Source organism: Euprymna scolopes, chromosome 20 (genome assembly GCF_053919585.1).
Source record: "Euprymna scolopes isolate OS-2025 chromosome 20, ASM5391958v1, whole genome shotgun sequence".
Taxonomy (NCBI): domain Eukaryota; kingdom Metazoa; phylum Mollusca; class Cephalopoda; order Sepiida; family Sepiolidae; genus Euprymna; species Euprymna scolopes.
The window spans coordinates 49,197,716-49,222,109 of record NC_136501.1 but is presented as its reverse complement, the minus strand read 5'-3'; the positions used below and the strand labels follow the sequence as shown (position 1 = coordinate 49,222,109).

The 24,394-nt window shown below is 31.7% G+C and overlaps 1 protein-coding gene and 1 pseudogene across 1 annotated transcript in view; both read right to left on the bottom strand.

The window, feature by feature from the left end:
* The window catches only part of LOC145241424 (uncharacterized), a 151,177-nt gene that overhangs the window by 65,283 nt on the left and 61,500 nt on the right, over positions 1 to 24,394 (bottom strand). The gene's annotated exons all lie outside the window — the stretch shown is intronic.
* LOC145241737 (5S ribosomal RNA) lies at positions 23,248 to 23,364 on the bottom strand (annotated as a pseudogene).

Sequence of the window (24,394 nt, the reverse complement as noted above, 5' to 3'; positions counted from 1 at the left end):
ACAATTTTAATAGTTTATTTTGGAAGTATATTCCATAAAGAACAACCCACTTTAAAAAGAGAAATTATGAGTTTTTTATATTTTATTTGCAGTTTCGTGTTAGGGGTGTCACAAATTCCCCTAAAATGCACACACACACACACACACACACACACACACACACACAATGTTTTTAGGTGATAACATAACTTGAAAAGGTTGCTGGTAAAAGAAATCAACAACGACAAATACTACTTTAGATTTATGGTAGGGGGATCATTTTCACATACAAATTCACCGTAAAATGATCATAAACTTTCAAGCTATGGAGCAGGGCCCAATGCACTTTGACTTTCCGGAAGTATTATTTTTTTTCTTTTATTTTTCGCTGTTAAAATCTTTTTTTTTTATTTTAAAATTTAAAAAATAATATTTGTTGAATTTGCACAAGTTTTGGTACCGTCTTCAAAAAAAAAAAAAAAAAAAAAGAAAATAAAAAGAAATTAAAAAATGCTTACATTAAGGTCAATGCCCAATGGACATAATTCAGAGTTAATATATCACAGTCACAATAATACCGCCTAGAAATCGTTCAAATCCGATTTTATGTTTTAAGCCTGAAATTAACAATATATACAGTGATGATCATATTTATTGGCACGGTAAAATAAAAGTTAAATTTTGTCTAATAAATTCTAAAAAAGGGATTAAATTAAAGAAAATAACAAAGTATATTATGTATTTTTAACTGGCCTTTCCGATGCAGCAATCGAATTTTAGAAAAAATAAATAACAAAGGAACAACAAACATAATTGCAAAAAACCCTTGTTCAAAATTATTGGCACGGCTTTGTTTTTCTTTTAGTATCAGTATAATATCAATCAATTTCCGGTTTACGTGCTTTCTGAACTTTTTTATAGCCATATTATGCTTGTTTAACGCTAATTCAGTGAATAATTTTTTTCAGATAATTTTTAGATAGCGATTTATTTAAACTATTATAAGTGACTAAATTATAATTTTCAATCGCCATGGTTAAAACTAAGGAACACAGCGAAGACGTCAGGAAGCTTGTTGTAGCATGCCATACCAATGGGGAGGGCTATGATAAGATTTCAAAGAAGCTAAACCTTCCCAAATCCACTGTTAGAGCCATAATAAACAAGTTCAAATCGCAAGGCCACGTTATGAGTTTAGAGGGTAGAGGGAGAAAAAGGATTCTTTCCCCAAGAGATGAACGGAAAATTGTTCAACAAGTAAAACAAAACCCAAGGATCTCTGTTGGGGAGATTGTTGATGAACAGAGCACCTCTGGAGTGAATGTATCTTGACATACAGTTGGTAGAGTTTTGAAGAGAGCTGGTTTAAAAGCATGTCGTCCGAGAAAGACTCCCTTATTGAAGCCTATGCACCTGAAAGCAAGGCTAGCCTTTGCAAAACGTCATATTGATAAAGATGTTGCATTCTGGAAACGTGTTCTATGAACTGACGAAACGAAAATAGAGTTATTTGGCCATAATAAAGTGTCTTATATTTACAGAAAATCTGGCGAAGCTTTCCTGCCTAAGAACACCATACCCACAGTGAAACACGGTGGAGGCAGTTTGATGTTTTGGGGATCCTTTGCTGCCTCTGGACCAGGGCGACTTGTTAAGGTCACAGGTAGCATAAAAAAGGAAGATTATGTTAAAATATTGGATGAAAACCTGAAAGACTCTGCTAAAGAGCTCTCACTTGGTCGTCGTTGGTGGTTCATGCAAGATAATGACCCAAAGCATTCGGCTAAACTGACTGCTTGAGGACAATCATATTAATGTTTTGGAGTGGCCATCACAAAGCCCAGACCTTAATCCAATTGAAAATTTATGGAGATCATTAAAATTGAGGGTAATGCAAAGGAAGCCTAAGAATCTTATTCAATTGGAGGATTATTGTCAGGAAGAGTGGGCTAAAATTACTACTGAAGAGTGAAACAACTTGGTTGTAAACTATGAAAAACGACTGAGGAAGGTAATCAAGGCCAAAGGCTATACAATTGATTATTAAATAAATCGTGCCAATAATTTTGAACAAGGGTTTTTTGCAATTATGTTTGTTGTTCCTTTGTTATTTATTTTTTCTAAAATCCGATTGCTGCATCGGAAAGGCCAGTTAAAAATACATAATATACTTTGTTATTTTCTTTAATTTAATCCCTTTTTTAGAATTTATTAGACAAAATTTAACTTTTATTTTACCGTGCCAATAAATATGATCATCACTGTATATATTATTTACTTTCTTTCCACCTCAGCATTCACTTTTTTATTAAGACCTCTTTATCCAATGTAATCCATTATGTTTTTACTGGAGGCCATGTTTTTCCCCCAACTGAAAAGTACTGATGCGCATGCATATTACGAAACATTCCCTCCTCTCCATGTTATGAATGGCGAGCACCACTGACATTTATTAAGTAATACATTGGAAAATGATGTCTTAATATCCAGAAAACTACTTGTTCAACCCAAATTTGAATGTGATATTCGTTTTCAGCATACCCGAAAACCTTTCAAGTCGTCATTTTAAAGGTGAGTGTTACGGTGGAAAGAAAGTAAAAATTTATCTTAACACTCACATCCATCCCAAAGACGGCCATCTTTCATTGACAAAAATAATGAAAAAAAATTGAAGTGACAATATTTAGTTTCAGAAGTTCAAAAATGTGCAGGTCGATAAAAATAATAAATTTTTTAATGCATTAAAGTTATTTGATCCATATTCTGCTTAGTTAATCATTCTTCATCATTAGCTTTGTTAGAATTTTGGGGGGAATTTTTGACACCCATAACACAAAACTGCGAATAAAATATACAAAACTCGTAATTTCTTTCTTTTTTTTTTTTAAAGTGGGTTGTTTAATTTCTTTATGGAATATACTTCCAAAATAAACTATTATAGTTTTTTAAAAACTATTATTTTTTATTTTAAAAAAAAAAAAAAAGTGTTCAGAAAGTGCATGTGCGCTTATGCAGTCATTTTTTCTACGTAATGAAATGAATTGAATTTTACGACTTAATTTTTTTTTCAATTTTTTCAATTTAAAAATCTATCAAAATATTTCTATTGGTTCAATTTTAAGATATTTTCAGGTTTAATGTGAAATTTTATGCTCTTTCCAATAAACCGAATATTCTAGACAAACGTTTTCTTTTAAATTCACACCCCCATTTTGAAATGACTATTAAAATGAAAATAATTAATTTTCTCACCTAAGGTTTATATATCACAAATTGAAGATAAAAGATCAATAAATAAAATAATCTAATTTAAAAAAAAAGAAAAAGAATAGTTATTGCCAAATTTACCTGTAAAGTTAAAAGTTTAAAACCTTTTTTTAAAAAAAAAACACGTTGATTTTTTTTTTTTTAAGTGGGAGCTCATATTTTGAAAATATTATCCAGTAAAAATTGGACACCTACATCAACTTTTTCTATTTCATTCAATGCTGTTGTTTTTTTTAGATTTTTGAAAAAAAAAAAAAAAATTAATTGCATAATGAAGCAATAAAATACTTTAAATCAAAAACTCATGTAATTCTTTAAGAGAATCAAAAAAAATAAAATGGAAAAATTGTCGGCTAGTTTGTTTTTAAACGGCAACTTACTTATTTAACTGTGAAATGTGATACTTTTTCAAATACGGTGACACATATTGACTAACTTTATTGTTGACAGCAAATACATGTCAGAAATTCAAAAGGAAGACAACCAAAAATAATTTAACTTTTTTCACGCAGCATTATGGCAGTTTTGGGCTTCCGTATTTTTCAACTGCAAGAAAGGTAAACAACTCCAGTCTGAACATCGAACATTACAATTTAAAATCGCAGTCTTTTTTAATTCTTGCATAAAAATTCTTTTATTTAAAAAGTACATGGAATATAAAATATAAATATGGACAAATTCTTAAAAATGAAGAATGGAAGTATCCATTGATTAGTATTTTTTTTTTTTTATAGATAAGTGATTTTTTGGAATTTATATATATTTTTATATTCGGAGTAAGTTAAAATTAGTTGAATTTCTTGATATCTTTAAAAAAAAAAAAAACGATTTAAAAAATATTGCCTATTTTTCTATTAAACCTCTTACTATTTTAAAATTTGGTCTTTGCTCCTTTTATTGAAAAAAAAAATTAAGGTTTAAATTACATTTTTCAAGTAGTTATACGCTTCAAAAGATAGCGAGTCTAACTATTCAAATTTTTATCACTAATTTTTAATGGCGACATCTGACACTGCTACTTCATCATTGCCAACTCCTAACTACCCCTCCCTTTAAATTGTGCAATTATTTACCCTTTTTTTTTTAAATACAAAAAACACGGATCTGATAAAAGGTCGGTTGTTTAATATGGGTAATCCAACAGAGAGACTGTCATTATAAAAATAGTGTAGATCGAATTTGTCGGCATTCCCCGGTAAAAACGCTTCAGGCAACCGACAGAAACCACCCTCGAAGGAGGAGGCAATGCATGAAAAAGATGGCCTCAACAACCTGGACAGAACTATACTTCAGTAATTATATCAAATAAATCCAAATTGTTTATTTAAAATTATTGCCATCCAAACTTATAATGCAATCTCACTCAGACAAAAAAAAAAAAAATCACTCATTGATTTTTACCTCTTTTTATCCTAAATTTAGAAAAGGGAAGGAATACACCTTGGTGCTTCTTCAGATTAAGAACAAAAACCGGAAGTTGCAAAATTGAATTTCGATGTCAATTTCAATTAAAAACAATGCCTACTTAATTGAAATACATAACATTACTATATTTTTACATAAAACATGTACTTTCACGATTCCACAATTCTTTGATCCACCATTGAAATGTAACAAGACAGGCTGCAGTTACCTCCCCTGCTCGTTTGTTTATTATTTAAGTCCTAGCCTGGGTGCCCGGCGTTGCCCAGGTGTTTGAAGTAGTGTGTTGAGAAAAAAAAAAAAAAGTGGTAGTAAGCAAGCAGGCTCGAACCCGTATCGCAAAGGAGGAGAAGAATGTGGGGTTGGGGGAAGTGACGTGTTTGCCGTTGCGTTTATCGCCAAACCGGAAGTGACGTAGGTTTAAATTAAGGTTAGACAATCGAAAAGAGGAGATGACTTTCAAAAATATCGGCGAAAAAAGCGACCCCCCCCCCCTCCCTGTAGAAAAGTGCCCAGTTGAGGGTTAAGCAATTAATGTTCTGGGCCAATTTTTTTTATATTTGTCGTCCGAAGGGCCGACCTTCAAAATGAAACTGATCTCGTGAAAATCCGTCGCATTTGTTGAAAGTTACATGCATACATACATACATACATACATACATACATACATTTAAACAGACAGGTGAGATTTATATTATAGAAGATAACTTGCAATTTTTTTTTTCGAAAACTACTTTATTAATAATTAATTTTCGAGTTTGTATTACTGTACACATAGATTCGATAAAGTTGTCAAAAAACAAATATATAACAAATAAATGTTATCAAAGGTAAGATAAGTTATTTTTCTACCAAAGTGGACATATTTTTTGTGATTTTATTTAATGTAACATGTTTATTCAGCTCGAAAAGCTGACAGTGTTTACCGATGTATTGGAAAATTCAAAATGGCGGCCGACTCTCTCTCGGAGAGGGTAAGTTTGGGAAAAGGTATTATAAATAATAAACTAGACAAAATACTGTTAGAAATTCGCTCAATATATGTTACCGTGACATAAGTTAACATATATTCGGTTGTTTTTTAATAGTATTTTGTCTAGTTTATTATTTATAACATCTTTTGCCAAACTTACCGTGTTAAAGAGACAGTCGGGCGCCATTTTGAATTTTCCAATATATCGGTAAACACTGCATGTTTTTCGAGCTGAATAAACATGTTACATTGAATAAAAACACAAAAAATATATCCAGTTTGGTAGAAAAGTAACTTATCTTGCCTTTGATAACATTTATTTGTTATATATTTGTTTTTTGACAACTTTTTCGAATCTATGTGTACAGTAATACAAACCCTAATTTTCTACTTTATCATTTTTCGTAATGTTTGGATATTTTACTAATTTCGACATGACAATTAAGTACCTATTTACTATGCCTCCCCACGGGACAGAGTTAGACACCAGGGTCGTTTTTTAACGTGGGGAAAAGGTACAAAAATAAAAATTGTCTCAGTCGTGAAGGATTTCTCCTCCACTAAAAGAGAACAAGAAATAGAAGTGCAGCATCTGAAGAACAGATACTACACTTTGATCTTATCCCGAAGGCCATCGAAATTCAATATTTTGATTTTTCGTTCCTATTCCGAAGAAGCGCCAAAACTTTTTTTTTTTTTTTTTTTAATAGAAGTACGTTTTTCTCTCTCCACCCCATTTAATCTCGACCTTCAACTTCACCTGCGCATTCAGTAAAGTCAGTAACACCGCCATCACCGGAAAAAGAAAGGGGGAAAAGGGTGGATGAGTTGAGGTGGAAAACAAGTCACACGTGTTTAATCCGGAGGAGATTTTCCAGTACAGTGGATAAACTTTTGACACTACTATGGTCGTTCCCATGAACATAACCTTTGGATTTATTTAATCTGGCCCTTTTTAAACATTTATTTATTTATTACTTGCTAAATATTTATTTATTTATTTATTACTTCAACGAAAACAACCCACAATGTCACCTGGACGCAGGAGGCTTCTATTTGGGACACAATGTGGGGAGTTGAACAGCGAGATGCCTGTTTGCATTGCATCTAAATTTCTGTACATTAATACAAACAGGGTCGGCACTTCTGCATATCAGTGACATGAGGCGAATGTGTGCATTTTAGTTTCAAGAACAGCCGATGTCACTTGTCAGCGAAAGAACAGGGGTCGATAACTCTTCAATTTCTAAAAGTGCGTGCAAATTAAAATTATATTTTGCTATATTTTTTTACACTCTTTCTGTACAAAAAAATATTCTTAAACCTCTATAAATGTTTAATGTTTTTTTAATTATATTTTGCTACATTTTTATACAACCTTACCGCAAAAAAAACAAAAAAAAAACAAAACAAATAATTCTAAAAACAATCTATCAATGTGTCATATTTTTATCATATTTATTATTTTATTTTCTGTTATGAATCACGCATTGAAAAGAAATATTAAGACATTAAAATTATATTTTTATACAAGTGTTTCCATTTTCATTTTTCTGTGTTATTTATTTTGCTATTATATATTTTTGCATTATTGTAAACGCTTGTTATATTTGAGGTTCACATAATAGCCGGTAGACGTCAGTTCTCTTTTGAAGAACAGGGATCGATAACTCGTCTCTGTTGCTAATATATCATTGACATGCAGAAGTGCCAAGAATTCCTAAGTCTAGCAGTTCGATGGCAGAAACTATTAGAGTAACTGGCACCTAGGAGCCTATACAGTAAAGGGGTATGATTTTGCTGCTTGTTGAGTTAGTCGGAGGCATTCACGTCAAGGAGATAAGTGATATGAGTTCATCAGAACACATTCCAAGATATTTATGAAACAAGCACAATGATGAAATATTGCGGCGATGGGACAGAGGTTGGAGCTTGATTGACAATGTATGAGCATTCTTCGTTGGGTGCCTCAGACAATTACTAATAAAATCACATTTTCCCAAAGAAAGAGTAAAGCCTGGGAAAGTGAATCAGTCTTGGGTCTGAATGAAGTACGGCACGGTGATAGAGAAGGTTACTCCCTAATGAATTATTTTCTGCTTTGAGAAAAAGGAGATTGGTTTATCGTTGGTGTCGCTCCTACAGGAGAATGCCGACGGGTTCGATCAAAGCAAATTTCGCATTCGTTCAAAGTGCCCTTCCCCACAGATACGAAACTGATTTTAGATTTAATATTGTTACTGTTAAAAACCCACCGAATATATGTCAGCCTCTGTCACGGTAACATATATTGAGCGAGTTTTTAACCGTATTTTGTCTAGTTTTTTTTAAATTTTTAACTCCTTTTCCCAAACTTATCGTTTCAAAGAGAGAGTGGGTGCCATTTTTAAGTTTCCAATACATCAGTAAACGCTATGTTTTTTCGAGCTGAATAAACATGTTACATTAAATAAAAACACTAGAAAATTATCCAGTTAGTAACTTATCTTGCCTTTGATAACATTTGTTATATATATATATATATATTTTAGTAACTTGTTCGAATCTATGTGTACAGTAATACAAACCCTAATCTTGATTAAAGAAGAAACGGGTAAATACGACTAACAGTTGTGGAACAGTTCCGGTGGCCTGCTTTCCAGCTGACTACAATATCGTCTTCTTCAAGTAAAGACGTTCTTGTTGAGCCGTCCTCCCGGTAACCAACGTAAATAAATTCTTATCCTATCCTATCCTGAAGTAACTTTCGAGCCTTGAAAAGTGGTGACTCCCTTGTAAAAAAAAAATGCGGAAGTAGTTAAGAAAGGGCGGACAGACCTGGGAACAAAAGAAAGACTGAATGAACGACAAGTATCTACCCTCCTCACATCCACCTAAAATGTAGCGCGAAGTAATAAAAAAAAAGGAAAAAAAGAAGGAAAAAAGAAAAGGAAAAAAAGAAAAGGAAAAAAGAAAAGGAAAAAAGAGGAAAAAAGAAAAGGAAAAAAGAGGAAAAAAGAAAAGGAAAAAAGAAAAGGAAAAAAGAAGGAAAAAAGAAGGAAAAAAGAAAAGGAAAAAAAGAAGGAAAAAAGAAAAGGAAAAAAGAAAAGGAAAAAAGAAAAAAGGAAAAAAGAAAAACAAAGAAAGAAAAAGAAAAACAAAAAAAAAAGAAAAACAAAGAAAAAAAGAAAAACAAAGAAAAAAAAGAAAAGAAAAAGACAACAACAATGGCATAAAAGAAGATATAAATATATGAAAAAAATGCATTTTTCTTTTACCTCTAATGAAAAATTAAGTTTTGGAATACCCCCCCCCCCAAAAAAAAAAAAAAAAATTACAGAAATTAGAACTGTTGGTTAAGATGACAGCTTCAAAAAATGCAAATATTTTTTTTTTTTTTTTTAGAAAAACCCCTGGAATAAACATGCACGAATCTCATTGAAAATAAAAGGCCCTGCACTTTAAGATGCTTGCAGCAGGGGAAAATAAATGGAGAAGGACGGGAAAGAGGGTTAAATTCTATTTCGGAATTTTGGGGTTTGTTGTACAATTTCTAACAATGAAGAAAAAACGAGATGTGGGTGGTGGAAAAAAAAAACGGGGTAGGGTGGTAAAGAAATAAATAGGCAACAAATAACTTTTACCAAAAGTAATAAATTACTATCTACATACCACCGCACTTTTTTCTTTTGTCTGTTTAAAAGTATTTTAAGTATCATATCAGGAACTGGGAAGGTACCGGTAAAATAAAAGTGCCTTAAAATACTTTTAAACAGACAAAAGAAAAAAGTGCGGTGGTATGTAGATAGTAATTTATTTTTGTTTAAATTTTGATTTTTAAGTTATTCCACAATCTCGGAGTATCATTGATACTCCGAGATTGTGGAATAACTTAAAAATCGAAATTTAAACAAAAATAAAAAAAGGTGCGTATCTAGAATTGCCCCTACATAAAAAGAAACAATCTGTATGATGTACGTACCCGCCACGGAAAGAAAACCGCATATTCCAAAAATCACGTAAATTGATAAAGTAGTTTTATTTTTAAGAAAATGAATTTTTTGGGGCTAAACGAATAGCGACGATATCGCAACGCCATCTTGAAAACTAGCTGAAAGAACAAGGGAGAGAACTACAAATAATTCAAACTTGCGAGATTTTAGAAAGACATTCCTAACAAGAAGAAAACCGCACATTTGTGAAAAAAATTTCTTTATAAAAATAAAACTACTTGATTTTTTTTTTAATACGATATTTTATTTCGGCCACAGGTACGTTCATTGTACAGATTTTTCTTTCTCATATCCTTATTTAAAACAAAAATGCAGAAAAATCGGCGCTTCTATAGTATATCAACGAAAAAAATACTGAATTTCAAGTAAAACAAATGGCACCTACGTCATTGTCATGTCGCAAATAATAACATATCAAAAAATTACGGAAAACGGTAAGGTAGAAAAATTAATGAAAAACTGTTTTCGATAAAGTTTATACTGGGAATAAATTTCATCCGACATTTTGAATTACGTTCGTCGCGTGACGTAAGCATCACGATTTAATTATCTCCCCTGTCAACATACCCCTTTTTTTATAGTAAGCACAATATAGTGATTCCGCTTCCTTTCATTAAAAATTATTTTTCTACTTTATCGTTTTTCGTAATTTTTGGATATGTTACTATTTAAGATCTGACATTACCGTAGGTACCATTTGTTTTACTTGAAATTCATTTTTCTTTTTCGTTTGTATAATATAGAAGCACCAAAACATTTGATTCACGGAACGAAGATGGCATTAAAAAAAATCACGTAAATTGATCAAATACTTTTTTTTTTACCAAGAAAATTAAAAAAAACAAAAAACAAACAAAAAAAAAACGGTTTTTAGCGATTTTAATAATAAACGTATTCTTTATAAGGATGATTTTGATATCGACGGTTCAAATTGAGTGGCCTCACTCATTTATTCAACATGGCCGACTAAAATCCAACATTTCACTTAGTCATAAAATTTTATTTTCCTAGTAAAAAAAAAATGCGAATTATTTACGTGACTTTTGGCATATGACATCGTTCTGTTACGATTTGTCTGCATTTTTTGTTTATTTTAATACGTAATTCTAAATAAGCACAGTTTTAAAAAAAATAATTTAAAGGAAATTCTGGACAAGCTCCAAATACTACTAAAAAGAAAAAAAAAATTGCTTTCCCTTGGCGCTAACGCCAACAGAGACCATTTTTCGAATGTCTTTTTCTCCGTTGACTGTTGCTAGTCCTTTGTTGAGGTTCACCCTCCCATGCTTTCCCTTCTCTCTTTAAGAGGCGCCCTTACTGTGGAATGCCGACAGGGCTGTTCAAGTACTTTGCAAGCCAGAGTGCTTCTGCGCTTGGGCGCTGGTTCTTCACTCCTACTTTTCGACCATTATGCCACATCCTCACGCAATAAGGAGTTAAATACAAACTTCATGGCTTCAGTTCGAATAATCTCCGGCGTCATTTTTGGAAACTGAGAAACTGGCGAATTTACACAAGAGTGAGGAGGTACCGATAAAACATTGTAAATAAAAGCGCGGCAATCACGCATATTCATATACTAGAGTCATTGCTTGCTGTCGGCGTCATGACACGTCATAGGAAGTAAATGGTGTTAGTCAATTTGCCGACCCCGCCCATTTACGCCCAATGATTCCTTGTTTAATTTCCGCACAATATTTTGATAAAATATATTGCTTTCAAATATTACAAATAAGAATATTCGTAAATTTCCTTTTTCAAATAAATGTTTACGTACGTCATTATTTTCATGGCAAGTGTTCGACTGAGCTCCAATTCATGATACCACTTGCCAAACTTTTACGACAAAAAAAAAAGAAAAAGAAAAAAACACTTGACTAGTTACAACCACTATATACGATTTTCCCCTCTCTGCCTGTGCCTAAATCTAAATGAAACCGCAGATTCCATGAACAAAGCTTTTCCTCTAGAATTGCCAGCCTGTGGGATACTATTTTGCTGGCATGCTTCCAGGTTGACAATATGGTAACTTTCAAGTCCAATGTAAACAAGTTCTTGTTGAGCTGTCCCCCATAAATAATCAAATTCTACCCAATTTACGCCATTAATTATTACTACACTACCACCTTACATCCATTGACCCGTATCCTCGAGTGGCCTTCATGCATTGATAAGTGGTGAGTTCCTTAAAAAAAAAAAAAAAGTTTCCTTTCAAATATTTATTCATTATTTCAGTGAGTATATATGTTTGTAAAAAAATCATTAAAATTATATATATAATATATATGAATTTTCAGAATTTTATTTTTTAAAAATATTTATTTATATATATATATATATATATATATATAAACATTTTTGAAAAATAAAATTATCTGAAAATTCATAAAAATAAACATAAAAAAAACAAAAGCAGTTTACTTACATTTAAAGACACTATTGGAATGAAACAAACAAACAGTCGTGGAACATAATTGGGCGGAGTTTACATATTGACCGTCGGCCTTCGGGCCAAGATCAAAGTGTAGTATCTGTTCTTCAGATGCTGCACTTAAGATAATTTGTACCAGTCAATGGAGGGGAAACCCTCTATACTGGGACAATTATTATTTTTGGTAACCAGAGTGCCCCCTTTTTGCCTACTTTTAGGGGAGCTGGTTTTTACCCCACATTAAAAACGGCCTTGTGCCTAATTTGCTCAGTGGGGGAGCAAATAAATACCATCTTTTGTTCTGTGTCAGTCGAGGAGAAATCCTTCACGACCGAAACAATTTTTATTCCTTTTCTCTACATTAAAAACGACAGTGGTGTCTAACTCTCTCCTCGTGAGGAGGCAAGTAAACAGGAACATGGCCTAGTTCCTGTGACGTGTCATGACGTAGACAACAAGCAATGGATCGAATAAGTTAATATGCGTGATCGCCACTCAATCTTATAAATTTGTATTCATACATACATTTTGACTAGACATGCGCATACATGTTTCAACTATAGTCTTCTTTGAAGGTCAAGTCTCACTAGTCCAATCCTACAGTGAAGACGTTGAGAAAGATGAACCTAATAAAGGGTGTTTTTTTAGAGGCGGCGAACTTTAAATTAAAATAAATCAATTTTTATTATACAAATATGTGATTTATTTCAAACTATCCTGGGTTCCCGGCGTTGCCCAGTTGTTTAGAGGTGTGCGTGTGTGCGGGCGGGGGTGGGGGGTAAATCAAAACAAAAGAATAAGCTAAGTAATCACCCTGTTTAAATATTATAAAAAATGTTCAAACTTAAAAAAAAAAAAAAAACGTAAGGCAAACGAACGATGTTAAAATTTCTTAAAATCGGAAAACAAAAACAAAAAAGAAAACGCGAATATGATGAAAACAAACAAACAAAAAATATGAAAAATAAAAACAAAAAAACATAGAACGTGAAAAATAGCTTGAATAACCCTGTTTTAATATTAAACCTTTAAAAATCGAAAAACGAAGACATCTCACACCACGATTCGAACTCACAACCTTTAGGTAAAGTGTGCAAAAAACCTGAAACGTTACCCGCTCGGCCAGCAATACAGAGTAGCTGAAACACGTTTGAATTTATTTAAAACTATTAAAAACAGAATTGACACATGCCCACAATAAAAGTTAACTCTGCTACTTCTATTTGACCTCATTAATGAGGTCAAATAGAAGTAGTGGAGTTAACTTTTGTTGCAGGGCAGCTTTTGGGTTTGTTTACCCAACTTTGGCTGGTTGTTTCCCCAAGATGTTGAGGAGGGGGAAACCAGCTCCCCATTGTCCAGATTGAATAGCAATTGTCTGATATAAGGAGTTTGGCCCCACATTGATCAAAGCTGATTGCTTCTGGACGTTCCCCGGTACGATCGCCGGGAACAGCACCTTAGCTTTGAATTAGTTTCGGTTTTATACAAAAAAGCTGGGTTTGTATTACTGTACACATAGATTCGAAAAAGTTGTCAAAAAAACAAATATATAACAAATAAATGTTATCAAAGGCAAGATAAGTTACTTTTCTACCAAACTGGATATAATTTTCGTGTTTTTATTCAATTTAACATGTTTATTCAGCTCGAAAAGCATACAGTGTTTAGCGATGTATTGGAAAATTCAAGATGGCGGCCGATTCTCTCTTTAACACGGTAAGTTCGGGAAAAAGTGTTATAAATAATAAACTACACAAAATACTATTAAAAACCACCGAATATATGTCAAGTTATGTCACGGTAACATATATTGAGCGAATTTCTAACAGTATTTTGTCTAGTTTATTATTTATTACACCTTTTTCCAAACTTACCGTGTTAAAGAGAGAATCGGCCACCATCTTGAATTTTCCAATACATCGCTAAACACTGTATGCTTTTCGAGCTGAATAAACATGTTAAATTGAATAAAAACACGAAAATTATATCCAGTTTGGTGGAAAAGTAACTTATCTTGCCTTTGATAACATTTATTTGTTATATATTTGTTTTTTGACAACTTTTTTGAATCTATGTGTACAGTAATACAAACCCAAAAAGCTTAACGAACACAAGACAAGCTGAAATAGCAATAATTTTGTAAAAATCGACGTAAATAAATCTAGACGCAACGCGCGTTAGCAAATCGTACATATTATGATCTAGGGGCTATATAAACAGTTCTAAGCGATAGTAAACCCCCCCCCCCCGGATCGTCAGCGAAAAAACCCTTTTCGAGACATATAAAAAATGTGTGCGCGCATTTGCCGTTTATATATATATAAAATAGATTAATTTTTGGCATTTTTAATTTAAATACGATTTCGGGTGCACAGTTTGCATATATATGACGTATCCAGAGGTCCGATTTTCAAAGTCTATGCATTAAATTAGGCTGCATTTTGGCAATAATGCGTCGAATGTTGTTGCCTATTTTGTCTGGCTTATCAACGTAGACATGGGACTTTACATATTGTTTTCAGATAGATATGTTTATTTATGGACATATTTACACATAAACGAGGATAAAAAAAAAATCATTAAAATAAACATATTTGAAAAAAAAACATTAGTTTACAAATATTCTTATTTGTTATATTTAAACGACACTATTGGAATGAAACGAGCAAAAAATCGTGGAACATAATTGGGCGAGGGTCCACAAATTGACTATCATCGTGACGTAGACAACAAGCAATGGCTCCAGTAAGTTAATATGCGTAATCGTCAAAAGTGCCTTAAAATATTTTAAAAGACACATACACGGATAACATGGTGTGGTTTCGGCAATGACAACAAGTGCAGGTTCTGCCACACACAAGTAGAGAATGTGAACCATACGACATTCAATTGTAAGATTCTGCTGGAAGACGAGTACTATATAATGCGACACAATGGAGTGGGTATTTATTTGCTCCCCCACCGAGCAAATTAGGCACAAGGCCAATTTTTAATGTGAGGAGTGAAGGGAGGGGAATGGGAAAAAGGGGACCAGCTCCTGAGAGGTGGGAAATGGGAGCTGGTTAAAGGTCAGGTATGTGGGGTTGCCCCCACATCTGGTCTTTGCTTGCAGTATCTGTCGGAACAGATACTACATTTTGATCTTGTCACCAGGGTCCCGGAGGGCGCGTGTGTAAATATCTCTACTGGGTGATCTGTAAAAAGTTGAATCTCGAATGCAGCAGCAAGTCTTGGGAACATGTTTACCAGAAATAACAGTTGGAAATAAGTCATTCACCATCCATTATAACTATTCAATTCCTAAATGCTATGTATCTAGAAAACGGAGCCATAAAACCTGACATAGTGACATGTGACAAGAAAGAGAAAGAAGCAACCTTAGTAGAAGTCAGTGTCTCCAATGATGCTGGATTAAAACAGATGAGAAGGAAAAGATAACGAAATACCAAGGTTTTATATTTACGACATGAAAAGAAACTGGAATCTTAGGAAGATCTCCGTCATTCCAGTAATTATAGGAGCCACTGGACTCGTGAAGAATTTCAGAAACTACCTGACCAATATACCCGGTGAACCAAGTGTAAGAGAGATTCAAACAATTGCATTAAAGGGACGGCCAGGAATATATAAGATAGCAACTGAATGTTATGCATCCGGTATGATGCCCCATCCATAGCTTAAACAAACCGAAGAAGAAAAAAAATTAGGTGCAAGAAATATATTAAAATATTAGATTTAAAATTTACGCTAAAACTGTTACCATTAATATGAAATATTTTTTGCAATATAAATAAATAAGTTGTTTAAAACTTTATAAATTGTTAAAAACCAGTTAGATTAATTTATCCCTGACGATGAATCCTGAAGGATTGGAAAGTACTCGGACTTATGATAAATATGGTGATTACATCAGCCAGTTCCCGCCAGAAGTGAAGACTGTAATTCAGAAGTTGGAAAGGATCGAAAATAGAATTAAGACAAAAAAAAAAACAAAAAAAAAAACAGTCTATTTAATGAAATATATGTAAAAATCTTTACTAAAGAAACTCGTGTCTGTAGGAGTTCATTCCTTATGAACTTGAAAACGGCTCAGCCGATTTTTATTAAATTTCACACGAAGGTACTTTATGTGCTTAACAGTGTTCTTAGATAGGTTTTTGTGTCGGAATGTCTTGTAATCTGATTAAAGACAGAACAGGCAATTTTAATCAAAGTTAACACCTTACACAGTCTAACATCACAAATGCATTTGAAAAGTTTTATTACTACACAAGCCGAAAGGCCCGACATATAAAATCAACAGTAGGTTCTTTGAAATGACAGGGGCACGTTCAAAATTAATGTTTCTGTTTAGAGCACAACCATGATACTTGACTTTTGCATTTTAAACTTTAATTCAAGCCAATTCTTTAAAACAATTTTATAAACAACAATAGGTTCTCTATGGTGTAATATATTTTGGACTAAGTCACTCCAGGGAGGTATGCGAAGCTTCCTCCAGGTGCACCGCGATGGGTCCCAAACTAGAGCAGGCAATCGATTTAATTGAAAAAATGAGCGATTTCCCCGATTTTGATAAGAAAAATATGGGAGTAGGAAACATTTGTTGATCATCATTCAATCCCGGGCAACGTTAAGTCTCCCTGCTAGTACTGAATGGTACTTATGCACCTTTGTTACTGTGCTGAAATAATAACGTTATTAGTTAGAAAGCTATTCTTAACATGGAGAGGGAAGAGTGTTTTGCAATTTTATAGACGTGAACATTAGGATACTTCAATTAAAAGTCAAATATGAACAGGGAAAATTATAGAGGAATAAAAGGTGAATCAAATGAGGTGTAGGTTTTTTAAACAGTTACATTCAATTTAACTTATATTTGCGGTTTTTGAAAAAATGACAAGTGCGGACTTTCTTTTTGGCGCCACTGTATACATTTACTTTTAATTGTTAACATTTAGGATGTTTTATTTTCATTAAAAAAAAAAAAAAAGCAAATATATATTCATGCGTTTTTGTTTTTTGTTTTTTTAGTACTTTAAACTATAACTTTTATTAAGATTAAAAAAAAAAAAAAAATGGGTTTATAATATACTGTGATCGTTATCGGTAATTATCGCGGGGGGGGGTATTCTGAGACAAAACTTAACTAAGATCACTTCCAGACATAAGTTCTGTAAATTTTAAAGAAAGTCTGTTCAGCCGTTTCAGAGTCTATAAGGAACGAACTCTCACACACAAAGTTGCATATATATATATGTATATATATATATATATAATGCACGTGTTACAACATAGGACAAATAATATTCAATCCAATTAAATACTTGTCAATAAATTTGTCAAGCACTTGTCGATACCTAAGTAGGTGTGGGTGGGTGTTGATGTTTATTAATGTCGACCGACCGACAGTGTCAACAAATAAATATCTCTCACAGGTGAGACGAGAGATGAGGAGGAAAGAAATGGAAAGTGGAGGGGGGAAGCGTTACTCAATAATCGATAAAAGAGTATGAAACTCATGCTTGAACATTATTCCACAACAAGGGCTCGAATTCCGGAAAACACAAGGCAACATATGCACGTACATATATGAAAATGCTGCCGTTTGATTGGCTGGTATCATTGTGTGTACGTGCGTGTGTAACTGTAAATCATTTGCTGGACATATTTTTTTTTTCGAAGTTAAAAAAAAAAAAAAACAAAAAAAAAAAAAAAAAAAAAAAAAAAACAGCATCGAACCAAACCACCAAACGAGAACAACTTGCCATTTTAATAGGTCGAAAAAAAAAAAAGAAAAAAAGTTCTTTACGACATGATAAACGAAACATCCCTTTTATTACTACTCAAAGAAAAATGGTACTTATGCAGGATATGGACTGTGAAAGCCATTCTTAACATGGGGAGGAGAGGGTGCTTAAAAAAATAAATATTCTGTACTTTCACCTAACAATCTAATAAACAAATGATACTGTAAAAATCGAATTTAACTTGAAAATCCTATAATATATATATATATATATATATGTGTGTGTGTGTGTGTGTGTGTGTGTGTGTGTGTGTGTGTGTGTGTGTGTGTGTGTTATGGCCACTGTTTTGCATAAGTACTGAAAAATATATTAAACCGATTTTTAAAAGTTCAGTTTTTTTTTTTTGTATTGATGGGTCACCAATTACTAAAGTCCAGATTTCACTCAAGGGTAAGAGTTAAAAGAATCGTTCGTTGGATGATGATCACTGTCATGAGAGGATTGGAAATTATATATATATATATATATATATATATATATATATATATATATATATATATATAATGATGCGAATAATGGAAATAGTATTCCGACAAAATAAAGAAATAAAAAGGAACAAACCAAGTTATGCGTTCATCAAAGAAAGTCTTGAAATAAAAACGAAACGATCACGAACACATAGCTTGGTTTGCTCCTTTTTATTTCTTTCTCTCTCTCTCTCTCTATATATATATATATATATATATATATATATATATATATATATATATATATATATATATATATATATATATATATATATATATTGAATAAGATGATTGATAATTAAAAATTAAAATTAAAAATCGGTTTCATAAGGAAGAACAAACAAATCAATAAATTGTACGAAACGATATATATATATATATATATTATATACACACCAGCTGGCCGCCCAGCGTTACCCGCTCGTAAAATACGCTTAAACATGATATTTAAAATGCAACGGGGGGAGGGGAGATTCGGAGCAATGATTTTCTGAGAGTATGTTTGACAAGTATTTGTTTACATTAGTCTTGAAGATGATCATGCTGTAGTCGGTTTGAAAGTAGATTTGTGGTACTTTTTTCCCACAGATCGGATGTTTTAGGAAAGAAACTTTATTCATACATAGTGACAGAAAGAAAAGAGGGATTTCAGATATGAAGGATAAATAAATTCGAAGTTAGAAAAGGAGTTTTATTTTTCTTAGTAAAAATTGTAAAATTTACAAAAAATAATGTGTCCACATTGTTCACTAGAACACGCAACTAACTTCTTATATTGCAACATGGGATTATATATATATATATATATATATATATATATATATATATATATATATACTAGCTGGCCGCCCAGCGTTGCCCGGTCGTAAAATACGCTTAAACATGATATTTTAATTCATGCAGATTGCGTATGTATTATAGAATCAGTCATCTATTGATTATTATATATATTACGAGAAATTATTTGCCTGATTGACTAATTTGAAAAATAAATAAACAAATAAAAAATAATGATAATGTCGTTCATCAAATTCTGTCTGTGTTTGTTTACAATATTACGTCAGCTGATATTTGGGCTTGGCGACTTCTGATTAATGTTTAGTTTTAAAATATGCAAACAAAAAAAAATGATTTACACCGATTTTAAATGGTATCTCTTTTATTGTAAATTGAATAAGAAAAAAAATTAAAATAAATAAAATGGTAAGGTACATCCGAGCTTGAAGAGGAGATCATTTGTTTTGTAGTCGAATGCTCTACCACTAAGCTATCTCTACCATTGAGCTATCTCTCCAGATTATAATAAATCTGTGGGTTTTTTTTTGTTTTTTGTTTTTTTTAAGAAAAAAATGATTTGCTGAAATTTTATTATCTCTCTTGGCCGGTGTAACGTAAAATATTTCTCTGTAAAAATTCTTTTTTTTTCATCTATAAGAGAGAAAAGATATTTTTTTAAGATCGGAGCTTTTCGATTTTTGATACTTATCAAGTGAATTTTGCCCGAAAGTACCCTGTACCTCTACAAGGCCACCATTCGCCCATGTATGGAGTATTGTTGTCATATTTGGGCTGGTGCATCTGCTACTTGTCTCTCGCTCCTAGACAAGGTCCAGAAGAGAGTCTCCAACCTGATAGGTCCTGAACTGTTATCTAAGCTTCAGTCTCTGTCCCACCGACGAAATGTTGCATCCCTCTGACTGTTCTACAAGTATTTTAATGGTGAATACTCTGATGAACTGCAAGCACTTGTGCCCCCACGGCATAAATACCTTCGACAAACCCAACAAGAAGCTAAATCCCACCCTTACACAGTGGAGATCCCTAGATGTAGAAGAGCTTTCTACTCCAGTAGTTTCTTCCCCAGAACCGCTAGACTTGGAATTCCATTCCGGCTCCCTTCTTCCCCAACTGTACTGACATGCAGAAGTTCAAGTGTAACGTGAACCGACATCTTACTGTCCAACTCCCTACATAGTACCCCAGTGGCTTATGTCTCTGATAGTAGCCCCCTACAACAAAGTGACAATGTGCCTTGTTTGGGGTTAAAATGTAAAAAAAAAGAAAAAAAAACATTCTGTGCAAAACATATCTAAGAATACTGCCAGACATATAAATTAGCTTTGTGTGAAATTTGCAACATAGGCTCAGCCGTTTTGGAACCTATGAGGAAGGAACTCTCACACACATAAACAAAGTGACTTTTGTGTGTATATATATATATATATATATATATATATATATATATATATATATATATATGTTTGTGTGGGTGTGCATTGAAATGAGCATAAAATGTGTGTTCCTGGTGAAGCAGTACACTATAAAAAATATTTGTAGCTCTGGTATTGCACTATTGAACTATCTTAAAGAACTTAGTTATTTTCATACATATTTGAATACCAAATTGGACAACTTCTCTTCCAATTAGTGAATAAATAAATACATACACTAAATAAATACACACACTAAATCAATACCTATTCCAAAACGAATAAAATTCCATAAACAAAGCACTTTTGTGCCACTTCAAATCTTTCTTAAATAAAAGAAAAATTCAGATTTCCCTCGATAGTCGTACATCAAAACATTATGTAAATTCAGGTGCGTCCCAGGAGTCGATCCTTTCACCTTTATTATTCTTTATATTCATAAATGACCTCCCTGATAAAATTGTCTCAGAAATGGGTATATTTACATTTGCTGATGACATCATACTCTGAAACAGGCACAAAGGGAAAAACGAACGAATACAAATCTAAAGAATTGGCTGAAACCTTAGAGGAGGACCTCCAATCTGTAGTGGAATGGCGACATAAATGGATGGTAACATTTAATGCTACCAAGACTAAACTTCTTCCCTTTTATTAATCACAAGAAACCTCAAACACTGATAGCCGTTTTTTTTTTTTAAGTTAATTCAGATTATATAACTTATAGAGAAAGAATGTGTAAAAGCAACAATAGAATAGTTCTACAAACTCAATATTGGAATTTTTTTTTTCTTGGAAAATATAGGTAACATTAAATCATTTCACTCAAGATGTCTACCAGCTCTGACGTCAGTGAATCGGTTACTATTTGCACCCGGTGTACTGAAAAGTTTGTAGCGTACTTTACAGAAAATAACTTATTAGAATCTTTTTATCCCCCCCCCTTCCATTTTATTGTGAAAATAAAATCGGTGTTTTTATATATATATATACACCATTTACCAACATCTTATGGCACATGGCATCCCCCAAAAACGAATTTAGGACCATATTAATTAAAAAAACACCGCCATTGTAGCCGTTTCACATTGTAACCTACACCTCCCAAGCATTGCGGCCGAGTGGTCCTAGACATTGTATCAAAGTTTACAGTTACCCAAAGGTGCCGAGTTCAATCCTGAACGAAGGCAGTGAAAAGTAACATTCAAAACAGAGAATCAGCAACTATGTCCCAAAGCCTAACTGGAGTCCGAACACAGTACCCCCGTAATAAAGGGTTGGGTTAGTGACTCCTAACAAACGGTTCCCCAGTTCGATACAAAACACCTGATGAAGGCCGGAGGGCAAAACGGCCGAAACGTTGTGAATATAACAACCAAGATGAGGAAGTCAGTCCGACAATCTAAAAAAAAAAAAAAAAAAAAAATACAGACAATTACTATTGAAGCCGTATTCAATCGCATGAACAAGCCGACCATCAATCAGGCTCAACATGAGGGGCAAGGCACGCTCGAGTGCTTCGAGTTTTCAATAAATTCAAACTCATAAAAATCGAAACCCAGCAACTATGGCAAACTTCTTTTTACACTCAAACAGAACGTTCTAACATTAATCCGAAAAAAGGAAAAAATGAATTGCAAGAAAAACAAACTGGAATTATCCCTGCCGTTTAACGAAACATGCATAAGAGAAAAAATACTGCCTAAACATTATATATATATATATATATATATATATATATATATATATATATATATATAGTAAGTTATAATATATATATATATATATAGTAAGTTGAGTAAGTTATAAAATATATATATATATAAAGTTATAAAATATATATATATATAGTAAGTGGAGTAAGTTATAATATATATATATAAAGTTATAATATATATATATATATATATATATAGTAAGTTATAAAATATATATACATATATATATATATATATATATATATATAGTAAGTTATAAAATATATATAAGTTATATATATATAAGTAATATAAGTAAGTTATATATGTATATACATAGTAAGTTATAAAATATATATATATATATAGTAAGTTATAAAATATATACATATATAGTAAGTTATAATATATATATATATATATATATATAGTAAGTTATAAAAAATATATATATATAGTAAGTTATAAAATATATATATATATATAGTAAGTTATAAAATATATATATATATATAGTAAGTTATAAAATATATATATATAGTAAGTTATAAAATATATATATATATATATAGTAAGTTATAAAATATATATATATATATATAGTAAGTTATAAGATATATATAGTAAGTTATAAGATATATATAGTAAGTTATAAGATATATATATATATATATAGTAAGTTATATATATATATATATATATATATATAGTAAGTTATATATATATATAGTAAGTTATAATATATATATATAGTAAGTTATAATATATATATATAGTAAGTTATAATATATATATATATATATATATATATATATATATATATATATATATAAATAAATAAAAGGCTTCCTTCACTGTAAGGGTGCCTGCGCGTGAAATTTGTGTGGCAAGAGTTGCGCAATCTCCAACTATGCCTCTCCTGAGTCAACATTGTTGCATACCAGTGGCAAGTTGAGGTACAAGACGACTGGAAACAATGCCGAGATAAGCGGAGAGCACATACAGCGCCTAGAATTCCCAAATGGTCACCCATCTGGTATTAGCCAGGCTCAACGTTGCTTAACTTCGGTGATCTGACGAGAACCGGTGTGTCAACGTGATTATGCCGTATATATGTGTGTGTGTGTGTATATATATATATATATATATATATATAGTAAGTTATAAAATACATATATATATATATATAGTAAGTTATAAAATACATATATATATATAGTAAGTTATAAAATACATATATATATATAGTAAGTTATAAAATACATATATATATATAGTAAGTTATAAAATACATATATATATATAGTAAGTTATAAAATACATATATATATATAGTAAGTTATAAAATACATATATATATATAGTAAGTTATAAAATACATATATATATATAGTAAGTTATAAAATATATATATATATATAGTAAGTTATAAAATACATATATATATATATATATATATATATAGTAAGTTTTAAAATACATATATATATATATATATATAGTAAGTTTTAAAATACATATATATATATAGTAAGTTTTAAAATACATATATATATATAGTAAGTTTTAAAATAAATATATATATAGTAAGTTTTAAAATACATTATATATATATATATATATATATTATATATATAGTAAGTTATAAAATACATTATATATATATATATAGTAAGTTATAAAATACATTATATATATATATATATATATATATATATATATATAGTAAGTTATAAAATACATCTATATATATATAAAAGGCAAAATGTGTGTGAACATTTCGTGTATGTCTTCAAAAGGCTTCTTTCGCACGCGCTCCCGGGGTTGTTACTATCGCTTAAAACTGTGTATATAGGTCCTATATAATAATATCTAGGAATTAGAAAAGCGCGTAGCGTATAGATTTATTTACGTCGATTTTTACAAAATTATTGCTATTTTGGCTTCTCGCGTGTTGATTGGGCTTTTTAGTATAAATATGTGAAACTAAACTCAAACGACGTCTTCTCGGCATTGCTCTGGGAAAAAACGTTCAGAAGCAATCAGCTTTGATCAGACACCCCTCCCCAACATTTGTTGGGGAAAGAAACAGTTAAATTTGGGTAAACAAACCCAAACGCTGTGTGACTTTTATTTGACCTTC